Source organism: Anastrepha obliqua, chromosome 6 (assembly GCF_027943255.1).
Source record: "Anastrepha obliqua isolate idAnaObli1 chromosome 6, idAnaObli1_1.0, whole genome shotgun sequence".
NCBI lineage: Eukaryota > Metazoa > Arthropoda > Insecta > Diptera > Tephritidae > Anastrepha > Anastrepha obliqua.
The window spans coordinates 71,842,057-71,858,514 of NC_072897.1; positions in this window are offsets into that span (position 1 = coordinate 71,842,057).

The window sequence follows — 16,458 nt, forward strand, 5'->3', positions numbered from 1 at the left end:
GCTAAAACTATTTGCGAGATTTCATATTTTATTAATCCTAGCTTATTATATAAGGATTGTTCGAATCTAACTGTATCGTTTGCGTCGATTTCGTCGAGTATTCTATTGTAATTATCCAGTATTTTATTAGTCGTTTTAATTAAGTAGTTATTGATCGTGTACTGCTTGTTACTATTTCCTGTGAGGTCATTCGTTGTAGCCACGATTTCGTCCCAGTCGGTTGCGTCTGGATTACCCGCGAGCCATTTCCAGGCTGAGCAAATCCAATTGATTGATCGTTTGTTCTTTTTAACTTTTCTAGTCAGTAACTGGTCTAAAAGGTTATCGATTTGTGAAATTTGGTAGTCGAGTTGCGGAGTTAGAGGACTTGTTCGCTAGCATAATGGGTTTAATGTCATTGAGAATACATTCATAATCGTCCAAGTCGATGGCGTGTATGATTTTGTAGTAACCGTTTGATATTTTTCCTGTGTCCTGTTTTATAGTCACCAATGGGCTTTTGTATTCGTATATGTCCACTATTGCTTTTGTAAACCATGGTTTCAACCTAATATAGTAAACGAAAATTGTCAATTTTTCAGATTAGATTTATGAATCTTTCTGTTATTAGTAGTGGTGATTGTTATATTATTGTCTTTCCCTACGGTTTCTTTTTTATATGTTTTTTATTTGTTTATCTTTCTTGAGGACGATTTCGCCTGGTTCATATGTTTTAATTTTAGTTCTTTTTTTATTGTGCCAATTTAGCATATTTTTTTGGTTCCTGGCGAGTTCGTGTTTGATGTCGTTATTAAAAATATCCTTGAAGTCCTTCAGTTCTTGATAATTTATTCTGTTAATCCTGCCAAGGAAGACGTCAGATGGTTTCTTGTTTGTTTCCGAATGGATTGTATTGTTATATCTGTTAACAGCTATGTTAATGATTTCATTAACAGAAAAGTCGGGGTATTCGGCTTGAAGACATCGAACTATTTCGATTATGGTAGAGTGGACGCGTTCCACCGCACCATTTACTTCGTTTTTCTGAGGAGGGGTCAAATAGATTTCTATTCCTAAGACCTCCAAGTAGTTCAATGTGATTGGGCTAATAAAACTGCCCTCATTATCCATTACCAACGTTTTCGGGACAGAGTAGAAATGAAGAAGTTTTATCAACTTGTCTCGGATATGTAGAACAGATTTATTTTTTATTCGGAAAAATTTCACAAACTTGGAGAATTTATCTAAGCAGGTTATATATTCTTCCCCTGCAATTTCAATAATATCTATATGGAGAATCTCAGTGGGATATGATGGAATGGGTGTGGCTTGGATTTCGGGTTTGGGAGGTCGGCGTTCGTATTTGTTACAATGGCAAATTTCACACGATTTTGTGTAATCTTTGATTAATTTGGCCATTTGAGGGAAATAAAATTTTTCCAGTATTTGTTCTTTATTTTCTCTCCCGTTCCGATGAGCTCTTTTGTGTTCTTCTTTAATGATGCGGACTTTCTCTTCATCGCTAGAGACATCGCTCACTATCCTCTGGGTGATTCTAATTCTAAATTTTGAAAAGTATTCCTTGAAGATTTCTTGCAACAAGGGAATGTGTTTTTCTGGGATTTTGACCCCGTTGACTAAATTTGGGTTGAGGCTATTTTTTAATATTGTTCTTATATCCTCCTTGTTAAGTCTTCTTTTTGACACGTAGTGTCTTTGATAATTTAGGTGTGGCTCTTCATGATGTTCTAGTTCTTGTCCTTCAGAAATGATTATCTGAGACTTAAATACATTAATAGGAGCCCCGCAATGAGGAATCAAATCTGTATTGTCCTCTTCTGCGCTATGTTGGGAATTATTATCTGAAGACGTTAAAACGTTAACTTCAGTTGATAATCGCGATAGAGCATCGGCCACCGTGTTAGTTTTCCCAGGTTTGTATAATAATTTATAGTTGTATTCCTCTATTCTTGCCTTCCATCGTTTTAGTTTAGCATTGTTATTGCTATTGCTTAAGGCGAAGGTAAGGGGTTGATGGTCAGTTAATATTTTTATTTCCTTAGCACCGTAAAGGTAGGTCCTAAGCTTGTCGAGTGCCCATATAATAGCGAACATCTCCTTCTCAATCGTTGAGTAATTCTCCTCGGTTTTATTAAGGGATCTGGAGACGTATGTAATTGGCTTATCTTTGCCAATTTCGCCCTGAGAGAGGACAGCTCCAATAGCTACATTGGAAGCATCTTTTGTTAGGATGAAGGCTTTGGTGAAGTCCGGAAATGTAAGGATCTCCGAAGACACAAGTAACTCTTTTAAGTCATTAAAAGATTTCATAGCTTCTTTGTTTAGTGAAATGCTAACCCTTTTCGATTGATTTGCTTTTGTTTGAGCGTAAATACCTCTTGTTAGTTTTGTAAGGGGTTTAGCAACTTTCGCGAAATCCCTTATAAATCTTCTGTAGTAAGAAGCTAGACCTAGGAAGCTTTTTAGTTCCTTCAAATTTTTGGGTGGCAATATCCTCTTTATGGAGGAAATTTTTTCAGGGTCGGGTAGGATTCCATCCTGTGTGACAACATGCCCTAAAAATTCTACGTGTGTCCTGAGGAATTTCGATTTTTCGTAGTTGACTTTTAGTCCTGATTTTTGAAGTAATTCAAACACAAGTTCTAAATTTTTTATATGTTCTGTTTGTTTCTAAGTCCAAACGGTAGCCTGGTAAACTCGTATTAATCATTGGCCGTTGAAAACGCTGTTTTCTTTATATCATTTTCCTTCATTTTGATCTGGTGAAATCCAGATGTTAAATCTAGTGTGGTGAAGTACTTGGATTTGCCTAAACTTGCTAATGTGTTATTTATATCCGGTATGGGATATGTGTCAGGAATGGTTACTGCATTTAAGCGTTTGAAATCTATAACCACCCTGTACCTTTTTCCCCCAGATGGCCCTGGCTTCTTCGGCACTACCCACAAGGGAGAGTTATACGGACTTTTTGAAGGCCTAATTATGCCGTCCTTTAGCAACTCTTTTATCTGTTTATCCACCTCTTCCCTAAGATTCGCTGGGTAGGGGTATGATTTTGTGTAAACGGGTTCCTCTGTTGTTGTTTTAATTTCTGCGCGGACACTCGTGTCAATAGTGCCGCTGTCCGAAACAGGACCAAAAATTTCTGCGTATTTTCGTTTAATAGTTTCTATATCATTAGTAGCAGTGGTTAGGGTATTTACTTGCCTACCCGTTTTTTCTTGTAATTTAATTTCGGTATCATTTAATCGTAGCGTATTATTTTTCCTATCAATTATAGCTCCTAAATTTTTTAAGGTGTCGTCCCCTATTATGCCATCGAAAGATTTTAAATTTGGCAATACGAAAAAGTCGAGTTTAGTCATAATGCCCAAATTTTTGAAAAATTGACCACTTACTTTGTGGGTTATCAGTACCTGTCCGGCTGCAGATTGCAAGGTAAATGGTCTTATCTAACTTTTTGGAGCCTACAGTAATTTTATCGGAAATGAAATTTTTGTTAGCTCCAGTATCAATTAGGAATTTTAGAATTCCATTGTTTTTTTATGTGGTAATTTATGTAAGGAAGACTTGATCGGCGCCTATCATAAAATTTATTTCCTCGCCATTCTCTTGTTCATCAATTTCTTCGTTTTCTGACTCAATATTATACAGTTTTGGTTGTTTCCTTGGTATATTTGAGGTATTCTGTGACCTCGTAGCGTGTGCATTGTTTGGTGGTGTTTATATAATTTACCTTTGAGAATGCAATGATGGATCAACCTCCATTGGGACAGGTGGTTTTGGCTGTGTAGGCCGTGGAGGTGGTCCTTGTAGTTGAGTTTGCCTAGCGTTATTTTGGTTTTTAAAGTTATACATTTTATTCTTTTCTCGAACGTTCAATTCGTTTGATGAATTTGGTATTGCGGAATAATTGTTTTTTTTTTTGTAGTTCGCATTGCCGGAACTTTTTGGGTAAATCGAATGATTTCTTAAGTTCATATTTTGAATTTCTAAGCAGGAAGCATAGGCTTCAGGTAATGTTTCCGGCTTTTGGATTATTAATATCCTCGAAAGCTCACCTTGCACTCCTCTAATGAAAACATCGAGTGCCCTAGTCCTGTAGCTATCTATCAGAGCGCTTATAGCTTCCTCTGAATGTACCTGAGCCTTAATCTTATTTATTATAAGTGAGAGTTGGTAGTTAATCTTGGCGTAAGAGTGGTCTACACTAGAATTTCTCTGGCTTAATGTTGTTAGTTCGTATTCTAGAGTTCTGAGATCACGCTTGTCTGCGTAGTGTAAGGAGAGGCAGGTCTTAATTTTTTCCCAGTCATCATTAAATATGTTGTAAGAGATTAGGGCCGTATCCGCCGGTCCTCTTATTTTATTCCTAATATGCTGCATTATAGCACGAAAGATGGATCTGGTTTTAACTACCTCGTAATCTTTTAAAATAGATTCTACACTAGAGATCCATTAAATATACTGAATCGGATTTCCGTCAAAGATTTGCAAATCTTTCACGCAGTCTGGCAATCTCCTCATTTCGTTGAGCTCCGCCTCTGTTGCTGGCGCAATAGGTACGGGGTTATTTGTTGAAGGAGGACTAATCCTATTTTCTAATTCACCTATTCTACTGCTCATAACCCTCATCTGCTCGATTTGCAAATTGAGCGCGCCTGTTAACTGCGTTATTGCATTTTCAATACTTTCCATTTTTTTTTATTTTTAATTGAAAATAATTTAGTTGTGATTTTTTGTATAAAGATAATTTCTTAATATATAAATAACTTACAATAATATGAGGAACAGTGTTACTTTGGTCATCACTTGGACGTCCTGATTTTTCCTTTTTTGGAGGTTTATTTCCTTACTTGGGTACAGGTGGTGTCACGTTACAAGGTAGTAGGCGGCTGCAGGCGGTTGTACTTCAATGCGGTCCTGATTTTTAATAAAGTTTTTATGGTTTAAGGATTTTATTTCACGCTGTTTTGAGAGCTTAATTACTCAATAACCAGGAAAATTTTGTATCCTTTTTAAATAAAAATCTTGTAGGATTTATCCGTTTCACACTTTTTGAAAGCTAGGATATTTGATCCTGATTTTTAATAAAGTTTTTGTGGTTTAAGGATTTTATTTCACACTTTTTTTTGAGAGCTTAAATAATCACTCAATAAACTAAAAAATGTTGTATCCTTTTTTGTTTTTTAAATAAAAATCTTGTAGGATTTATCCGTTTCACACTTTTTTGAAGGTTTAATTTATGTTGGGCGCCAGTTATCGACTGCAGGCCACGACTCGTAAAGATGATTTTAAGTTTCAACTGAACCTGCTTGCTTTATTTGATAATGTCTTATATAGTATAAAATTGCTTACTTGCTAATACAATTTGCTTACTTACTAATACAATTTGCTTACTTACTAAATTCTTATTTTGCTACAATTTACAATGAAATTGCTTACTTGCTAAATTGTTATTTGTGTAATTCAATATTTTATAATTATTATTGTTGTTGTTGGAAGTCGCGGCGGCTTATATTCCGTTGCGATTGCTTCCGCTAAATATTGCATGTAAGTAAATATTGGCTAATCATCAAATTGCAAAAGGAACAGGTAAGTAAGGTTCTTCACAGGTAAGTAAGGTTCTTCACGATCACTTTCGTTCGCACAAAATGTGATTTAGCTGTTTCTGCATTTTTATGAACAGAGAATATAAGTAAGGTTCTTCACATTTTGTCGCGATGACTTTCGTTCGCACAAAATGTGATTTTGCTGTTTCTGCATTTTTATGAACAGAGAATATTGACTGTGTTAACTCCCCCCTTTTTAAGTATCAGCGTCTCGCTGATAAAATAAACAAAGATGATATAATCTAACATTTACTTATTGCGATTGGTTTGAAATCTATTATTGGAGGAGTGAATTCAAATTTCCTGTGGTAAGCTGATCTGGTGTGGAAATAGAGTATTATAAATAATACAAGTCCAAGATATATTGCTAAAAAACTGTAACTTATTGACATAATAAACTTGGATGAGATGTAATCTAATTTTTTTACATTCGTCAGATGGAGTTGGTGAAGGTATTCTAAATCTATTTTTATCGCTTTAGTCGCTTAAGAGTATAGGAGGTAAGATTTGGTGAGACGTGGTTTGCCAATTTGTATAATTTATACCGCCTATAGTAATAGTTTAGTTATAAAAATTTATGATAAAGGTCCCGTTTAAGACCTGCGTCAAATTATTGTATGTCAAATTTCCTATAAAGTTAGAAATGGAGACTGTTCCATCTGTGATTAATTCTATTACAGGATCATTTCGAACTTGATAGTCGCAAGTTGCTTTCCCGCAAGGATTTGTGGAATACAATGGTTTTCATCCAAAGGTTCTAATTGATTTCTGTTGCAAATTGTTATATCGTCTATGATCATGCATTTTTCACGAATGCCGTATTTTCCTTCCTGTGCAATAAAAAAATTACTAAATTGAAGGTAAATTTGTTTGTTATTTTTTACTGTCGACCGGATAAGAATTTTGTTATACAAAATATCTTCGGTTTGTGGCAGGGATATGACGGATTGGAGAAGCGAATCTTTGACTATCATTGACGGTTCTGCGTATCTGAGAGCTTCTAATTAATTTTTGAAAGGTAGAGTTTCGGTTTGGGAAATTATATTGGCTATATCTGCTTTATTTAATAAATGAGAATAACCTATACCTTTTTTTGCAAGTTGAGTAGCTAAAACTATTTGCGAGATTTCATATTTTATTAATCCTAGCTTATTATATAAGGATTGTTCGAATCTAACTGTATCGTTTGCGTCGATTTCGTCGAGTATTCTATTGTAATTATCCAGTATTTTATTAGTCGTTTTAATTAAGTAGTAATTGATCGTGTACTGCTTGTTACTATTTCCTGTGAGGTCATTCGTTGTAGCCACGATTTCGTCCCAGTCGATTGATCGTTTGTTCTTTTTAACGTTTCTAGTCCGTAACTGGTCTAAAATGTTATCGATTTGTGAAATTTGGTAGTCGAGTTGCGGAGTTAGAGGACTTGTTCTGCTAGCGTATAATGGGTTTAATGTCATTGAGAATACATTCATAATCGTCCAAGTCGATGGCGTGTATGATTTTGTAGTAACCGTTTGATATTTTTCCTGTGTCCTGTTTTATAGTCACCAATGGGCTTTTGTATTCGTATATGTCCACTATTGCTTTTGTAAACCATGGTTTCAACCTAGTAAACGAAAATTGTCAATTTTTCAGATTAGATTTATGAATCTTTCTGTTATTAGTAGTGGTGATTGTTATATTATTGTCTTTCCCTACGGTTTCTTTTTTATAAATAGGTTTGTTTTTCTTTTTTATTTGTTTATCTTTCTTGAGGACGATTTCGCCTGGTTCATATGTTTTAATTTTAGTTCTTTTTTTATTGTGCCAATTTAGCATATTTTTTTGGTTCCTGGCGAGTTCGTGTTTGATGTCGTTATTAAAAATATCCTTGAAGTCCTTCAGTTCTTGATAATTTATTCTGTTAAACCTGCCAAGGAAGACGTCAGATGGTTTCTTGTTTGTTGCCGAATGGATTGTATTGTTATATCTGTCAACAGCTATGTTAATGATTTCATTAACAGAAAAGTCGGGGTATTCGGCTTGAAGACATCGAACTATTTCGATTATGGTAGAGTGGACGCGTTCCACCGCACCATTTACTTCGTTTTTCTGAGGAGGGGTCAAATAGATTTCTATTCCTAAGGCCTACAAGTAGTTCAATGTGATTGGGCTAATAAAACTGCCCTCATTATCCATTACCAACGTTTTCGGGACAGAGTAGAAGTGAAGAAGTTTTATCAACTTGTCTCGGATATGTAGAACAGATTTTTTTTTATTTGGAAAAATTTCACAAACTTGGAGAATTTATCTTAGCAGGTTATATATTTTTCCCCTGCAATTTCAATAATATCTATATGGAGAATCTCAGTGGGATATGGTGGAATGGGTGTGGCTTGGATTTCGGGTTTGGGAGGCCGGCGTTCGTATTTGTTACAATGGCAAATTTCACACGATTTTGTGTAATCTTTGATTAATTTGGCCATTTGAGGGAAATAAAATTTTTCCAGTATTTGTTCTTTATTTTCTCTCCCGTTCCGATGAGCTCTTTTGTGTTCTTCTTTAATGATGCGGAACTTCTCTTCATCACTAGAGACATCGCTCACTATCCTCTGGGTGATTCTAATTCTAAATTTTGAAAAGTATTCCTTGAAGATTTCTTGCAACAAAGGAATGTGTTTTTCTGGGATTTTGACCCCATTGACTAAATTTGGGTTGAGGCTATTTTTTAATATTGTTCTTATATCCTCCTTGTTAAGTCTTCTTTTTGACACGTAGTGTCTTTGATAATTTAGGTGTGGCTCTTCATGATGTTCTAGTTCTTGTCCTTCAGAAATGATTATCTGAGACTTAAATACATTAATAGGAGCCTCGCAATGAGGAATCAAATCTGTATTGTCCTCTTCTGCGCTATGTTGGGAATTGTTATCTGAAGACGTTAAAACGTTAACTTCAGTTGATAATCGCGATAGAGCATCGGCCACCGTGTTAGTTTTCCCAGGTTTGTATAATAATTTATAGTTGTATTCCTCTATTCTTGCCTTCCATCGTTTTAGTTTAGCATTGTTATTGCTATTGCTTAAGGCGAAGGTAAGGGGTTGATGGTCAGTTAATATTTTTATTTCCTTAGCACCGTAAAGGTAGGTCCTAAGCTTGTCGAGTGCCCATATAATAGCGAACATCTCCTTCTCAATCGTTGAGTAATTCTCCTCGGTTTTATTAAGGGATCTGGAGACGTATGTAATTGGCTTATCTTTGCCAATTTCGCCCTGAGAGAGGACAGCTCCAATAGCTACATTGGAAGCATCTTTTGTTAGGATGAAGGCTTTGGTGAAGTCCGGAAATGTAAGGATCTCCGAAGACACAAGTAACTCTTTTAAGTCATTAAAAGATTTCATAGCTTCTTTGTTTAGTGAAATGCTAACCCTTTTCGATTGATTTGCTTTTGTTTGAGCGTAAATACCTCTTGTTAGGTTTGTAAGGGGTTTAGCAACTTTCGCGAAATCCCTTATAAATCTTCTGTAGTAAGAAGCTAGACCTAGGAAGCTTTTTAGTTCCTTCAAGTTTTTGGGTGGCAATATCCTCTTTATGGAGGAAATTTTTTCAGGGTCGGGTAGGATTCCATCCTGTGTGACAACATGCCCTAAAAATTCTACGTGTGTCCTGAGGAATTTCGATTTTTCGTAGTTGACTTTTAGTCCTGATTTTTGAAGTAATTCAAACAAAAGTTCTAAATTTTTTATATGTTCTGTTTGTTTCTAAGTCCAAACGGTAGCCTGGTAAACTCGTATTTATCATTGGCCGTTGAAAACGCTGTTTTCTTTATATCATTTTCCTTCATTTTGATCTGGTGAAATCCAGATGTTAAATCTAGTGTGGTGAAGTACTTGGATTTGCCTAAACTTGCTAATGTGTTATTTATATCCGGTATGGGATATGTGTCAGGAATGGTTACTGCATTTAAGCGTTTGAAATCTATAACCACCCTGTACCTTTTTCCCCCAGATGGCCCTGGCTTCTTCGGCACTACCCACAAGGGAGAGTTATACGGACTTTTTGAAGGCCTAATTATGCCGTCCTTTAGCAACTCTTTTATCTGTTTATCCACCTCTTCCCTAAGATTCGCTGGGTAGGGGTATGATTTTGTGTAAACGGGTTCCTCTGTTGTTGTTTTAATTTCTGCGCGGACACTCGTGTCAATAGTGCCGCTGTCCGAAACAGGACCAAAAATTTCTGCGTATTTTCGTTTAATAGTTTCTATATCATTAGTAGCAGTGGTTAGGGTATTTACTTGCCTACCCGTTTTTTCTTGTAATTTAATTTCGGTATCATTTAATCGTAGCGTATTATTTTTCCTATCAATTATAGCTCCTAAATTTTTTAAGGTGTCGTCCCCTATTATGCCATCGAAAGATTTTAAATTTGGCAATACGAAAAAGTCGAGTTTAGTCATAATGCCCAAATTTTTGAAAAATTGACCACTTACTTTGTGGGTTATCAGTACCTGTCCGGCTGCAGATTGCAAGGTAAATGGTCTTATCTAACTTTTTGGAGCCTACAGTAATTTTATCGGAAATGAAATTTTTGTTAGCTCCAGTATCAATTAGGAATTTTAGAATTCCATTGTTTTTTTATGTGGTAATTTATGTAAGGAAGACTTGATCGGCGCCTATCATATAATTTATTTCCTCGCCATTCTCTTGTTCATCAATTTCTTCGTTTTCTGACTCAATATTATACAGTTTTGGTTGTTTCCTTGGTATATTTGAGGTATTCTGTGACCTCGTAGCGTGTGCATTGTTTGGTCTGTTTATATAATTTACCTTTGATAATGCAATGATGGATCAACCTCCATTGGGACAGGTGGTTTTGGCTGTGTAGGCCGTGGAGGTGGTCCTTGTAGTTGAGTTTGCCTAGCGTTATTTTGGTTTTTAAAGTTATACATTTTATTCTTTTCTCGAACGTTCAATTCGTTTGATGAATTTGGTATTGCGGAATAATTGTTTTTTTTTTTTGTAGTTCGCATTGCCGGAACTTTTTGGGTAAATCGAATGATTTCTTAAGTTCATATTTTGAATTTCTAAGCAGGAAGCATAGGCTTCAGGTAATGTTTCCGGCTTTTGGATTATTAATATCCTCGAAAGCTCACCTTGCACTCCTCTAATGAAAACATCGAGTGCCCTAGTCCTGTAGCTATCTATCAGAGCGCTTATAGCTTCCTCTGAATGTATCTGAGCCTTAATCTTATTTATTATAAGTGAGAGTTGGTAGTTAATCTTGGCGTAAGAGTGGTCTACACTAGAATTTCTCTGGCTTAATGTTGTTAGTTCGTATTCTAGAGTTCTGAGATCACGCTTGTCTGCGTAGTGTAAGGAGAGGCAGGTCTTAATTTTTTCCCAGTCATCATTAAATATGTTGTAAGAGATTAGGGCCGTATCCGCCGGTCCTCTTATTTTATTCCTAATATGCTGCATTATAGCACGAAAGATGGATCTGGTTTTAACTACCTCGTAATCTTTTAAAATAGATTCTACACTAGAGATCCATTAAATATACTGAATCGGATTTCCGTCAAAGATTTGCAAATCTTTCACGCAGTCTGGCAACCTCCTCATTTCGTTGAGTTCCGCCTCTGTTGCTGGCGCAATAGGTACGGGGTTATTTGTTGAAGGAGGACTAATCCTATTTTCTAATTCACCTATTCTACTGCTCATAACCCTCATCTGCTCGATTTGCAAATTGAGCGCGCCTGTTAACTGCGTTATTGCATTTTCAATACTTTCCATTTTTTTTTATTTTTAATTGAAAATAATTTAGTTGTGATTTTTTGTATAAAGATAATTTCTTAATATATAAATAACTTACAATAATATGAGGAACAGTGTTACTTTGGTCATCACTTGGACGTCCTGATTTTTCCTTTTTTGGAGGTTTATTTCCTTACTTGGGTACAGGTGGTGTCACGTTACAAGGTGGTAGGCGGCTGCAGGCGGTTGTACTTCAATGCGGTCTCATCGGTATTTGATCCTGATTTTTAATAAAGTTTTTATGGTTTAAGGATTTTATTTCACGCTGTTTTGAGAGCTTAATTACTCAATAACCAGGAAAATTTTGTATCCTTTTTAAATAAAAATCTTGTAGGATTTATCCGTTTCACACTTTTTGAAAGCTAGGATATTTGATCCTGATTTTTAATAAAGTTTTTGTGGTTTAAGGATTTTATTTCACACTTTTTTTTGAGAGCTTAAATAATCACTCAATAAACTAAAAAATGTTGTATCCTTTTTTGTTTTTTAAATAAAAATCTTGTAGGATTTATCCGTTTCACACTTTTTTGAAGGTTTAATTTATGTTGGGCGCCAGTTATCGACTGCAGGCCACGACTCGTAAAGATGATTTTAAGTTTCAACTGAACCTGCTTGCTTTATTTGATAATGTCTTATATAGTATAAAATTGCTTACTTGCTAATACAATTTGCTTACTTACTAATACAATTTGCTTACTTACTAAATTCTTATTTTGCTACAATTTACAATGAAATTGCTTACTTGCTAAATTGTTATTTGTGTAATTCAATATTTTATAATTATTATTGTTGTTGTTAGAAGTCGCGGCGGCTTATATTCCGTTAAAAAAAAAAAAAATTAAAAATGTTTATCATGTTCGGACGTGTTAACACCTCGCTCTCGAGTGCAACCTCCTTAAAGTGGTAAATCTTTAATTTAAAAAATCTTTAGTTCGCGAAATAGACGCTTTAACGTGCTAAACAAAACTTAGTATTGTTATTAAAAACAAAAACACAACAACATAAGTGAAATAAACAATATAAAAAAAAAATAAAAACAACGATATAAACAAAATTAGAATGCCAGTAGAGCGCACTCCACCCCGTGAACGGAGTATACCGCTATCTACCGCGCAAACAACAAATTCAAGTCAGTGCTCAACTTACTCTGATAAAACAGAAATAGAAACAAGAGAAACTATGGCTAAAATAAGAGAATCAACAATTCCGCTATCGTGGAGTGATCAATGTAAAACACCAATAGCGTTAACGGCTAATCACCCTCACGTGGAGAATCCGGTAATAAAGACTACTTTGGCGCCCTACAACTATCCGCAAGAGATAGCAGTAGAATCATGCACGACAGCAACAGGTACTCACTACTCCATTATCACTACATCAGCAACAGCTCTAAGCTCAACAACAACAACAACTTCATCCACTTCTGCTAAACCAACCCACGCACTATCAACGCTCTTACAAACCGCAACACGCAGTGCTGAATGTAGCGCACCAACTACACTGATCGCATCGTCATCAACAACAACGCACAATACAAGAATGCAAATGCAAAATGAAAAAAAAAGACTTTGTGCAATCACAGTTAAAGAGAAACCGAGATAAGCAATCACCAAACAAACTCGAACTTTCAAATAATAACAAAAAACAAAAGAACAAAATGCAAACCTCTACACAAACAACTCTACAAGAGTATTGGTTAGGCAACCCAGCTTCATCAAATAGGTTCGATATCTTGGATGTAGATAACGGACCAAATATCAATGAGCCAGAAAGCAACCCAGTAGAAAAAGACCTAGGTACGCAGCGTGCACAAAAACCGCCACCAATATATGTACAACATGTAGAAAATGTGTGTACCCTAACAAATGCATTGAATTCCCTGCCAAATAATAAATTTGAAATAAAAGTTCTTAGCCGAAACGAAATTAAAATCCAACCGAAAGAAACAACACATTACATAAAAATAATAGACTTACTAAAACAAAAAAAAAAACAAAATTTTATACATTTAGACCAAAAGAGCAACAAGGGTTTAGAGTATTTTTACGACAGATGCATCACTCGACTCCTATCGAAGACATAAAAAATGAACTTTTTGAACTAGGTCATGAAACAACAAATATTCACAACGTACAAATTAAAAACGCTTCGGGAATAAAACAACCTCTGTCACTATTTTCAATTGAACTAAAATTAAATGAAAACAATAAAGACATATACAGTATAACTCATCTACTCCACTGTAAAATTAGTTTTGAGCTACCACGACAAAAAAGAACAATTCCTCAATGTACAAACTGTCAGAGATACGGACATACAAAAAACTACTGCATGGTAGATCCAGTCTGCGTTAAATGTGCTGGTAAACACAAGACAAATATGTGTAAAATTAAGAACAACGCGGAAACAGACCAAATTAAATGTGCTCATTGTGGCGAAAACCATACTGCTAATTATAGAGGCTGCGAAATCTACAAAAAACTCCAAGTACAAAGATATCCGACACTACGCAAAAAAGAAATTCACGCCGCACAAGAACAAGGCAATAATGAACATCACCAGGAAAATCTCGGCACTAATACAAATCAAACCCTTATACCAGGCGTTTCTTATGCACAAGCAGCATCAACGAAAACATTAACAAACGAATTTAACAACCCTAATAGTACCACATCAAGTATAGATGATTTAATAATAATAATAATTGGCGCGTACACTTCTGTTAGGTGTTTGGCCGAGCTCCTCCTCCTATTTGTGGTGTGCGTCTTGGTGTTGTTCCACAAATGGAGGGACCTACAGTTTCAAGCCGACTCCGAACGGCAGATATTTTTATGAGGAGCTTTTTCATGGCAGAAATACACTCGGAGGTTTGCCATTGCCTGCCGAGGGGCGACCGCTATTAGAAAAATGTTTTTATTAATTTTGCTTTCACCGAGATTCGAACTAACGACCTCTCAGTGAATTCCGAATGGTGATCACGCACCAACCCATTCGGCTACGGCGGCCGCCATAGATGATTTAACTGAACTTAAAACTATGATGAAACAATTGATAACACAAATGGCCACCATGATGAACATTGTAACCATACTGGTATCGAAGCTAGATGGTCGCACTAAGTAAAATAAAAAAATGGCCTACAGATATCAGAAAACAACCAGATTTAATTGACTTATGTATTGTTAAAAATATTCCACAATCCCATATCACCATTAAGTCATGTTTGGAGCTATCATCGGATCATTCCCCACTTCTAATGACAATTCTTGGATCTCTGCACCAACAAACTTTTAGAGGACTATATAATAATAAAACAGACTGGAATTATTTCCGACAAAGTGTGGAAGCACAATTGACTATAAATATTTCATTAAAAACGGAAAACGAGATTGACTCAGCAATAGCTTTTTTCAACGATTCCATCATCAAAGCCCTCACCCTTTCGACACCAAATATAAAAATTCAACAAAAAGAGTATATTCCAATATATATCAAACAAAAAATTCAACAAAAAAGGAAACTCCGTAAAAAGTGGCAAACTATATTACTAAACATCCCGAAGATAAGGCAAAACTTAACAAATCAACAACTGAATTAAAAACATTATTAAAACAACACCAGGATAAAAAGCTTGAGAATTACATACATAACTTGGGGGCCACGGCCGTTAACAATTATTCCCTATGGAAAGCAACTAAAAACTTAGTCAAAGCAGTTCCACATAAACCTCCCATCAAAACACATCACGGAACTTGGGCAAAGACCAATAAAGAGAAGGCAAACACACTAGCTGAACACTTTAAATCAATATTCTCAAACGAAAAAGACAACCAGCACATTGGACAAAATGTAAATACGAGTAACCCAGAAAAGAGAATGAAAATGACAACCTCAGCAGAAATCAGATATCATTTGAAAAATCTGAACAGTAAAAAAGCACCGGGCTTCGATCTAATAAATGGTAAAATACTAAAAGAACTACCTGATGTAGCAATTACATATATACGACAAACATTCAACAGCATATTAAGGACACAATGCTTCCCACGCCTATGGAAAGTTGCACAAATAACGGCAATCCCCAAACCAGGTATCAGTCTCTTGCCCATTCTTTCAAAAGTGTTTGAAAAAATACTCTTTGGTAGATTAGACAAAATTCTGATAGAAAAAAATATAATACCAAGCCATCAATTTGGATTTAGACGACAGCATTCAACTGTGCAACAAGTCCACAGAGTTATAAACAAAATATTAAATGATATGGAAAATAAAAGGTTCTGCATAGCTGTCTACCTGGATATTGCAAAAGCTTTTGACAGGGTTTGGCATAAAGGACTACTACATAAGCTCAGCCAAATATTACCACGGAATCACTTCACCATTCTCAAAAGTTATCTGGAAAACCGACATTTTTTTATAAAGTTCGAAGACGAATGCTCAAGCATGATGCAAATGACAGCAGGTGTACCTCAAGGTAGTGTCCTAGGGCCTCTATTGTACCTGATATTTACAGCAGATATACCGATTCCAACCACAAAAAATTGCATGATAGCCACATTCGCGGATGACACGGTTTTAATGGCATCGGATAAAATAGAAAAAAACGCGACTGACATTCTTCAACAAACAATAAATAACACCGTATCATGGTTCGATAATTGGGGAACAGAAGTCAACAAAGATAAAACGGTACAAGTAATATATACAAACAGAAAGCCTAAGAAACATAAATTAACAATAAAAAACAATGAAATAAAAATCCTTCCTAGTGCAAAGTACCTTGGCATAACTATAGATGAAAAACTAAATTGGAAACGACATATACAAAACAAACGAAATGAAATCAAAAACAAGTTCAGACAATTATATTGGCTGTTGGCTAAAAATTCAAAACTAAGCCTTAACAACAAAGTAGTGATATATAAATCTATAATCTCACCCATTTGGAAATATGGCATTGAAATCTGGGGCACAGCAAAAAAAACCAATATCAAAATAATTCAAAGGACGCAAGCTAAAATACTTTGAACAATAACAAAAGCAGGCTGGTATATACCAAA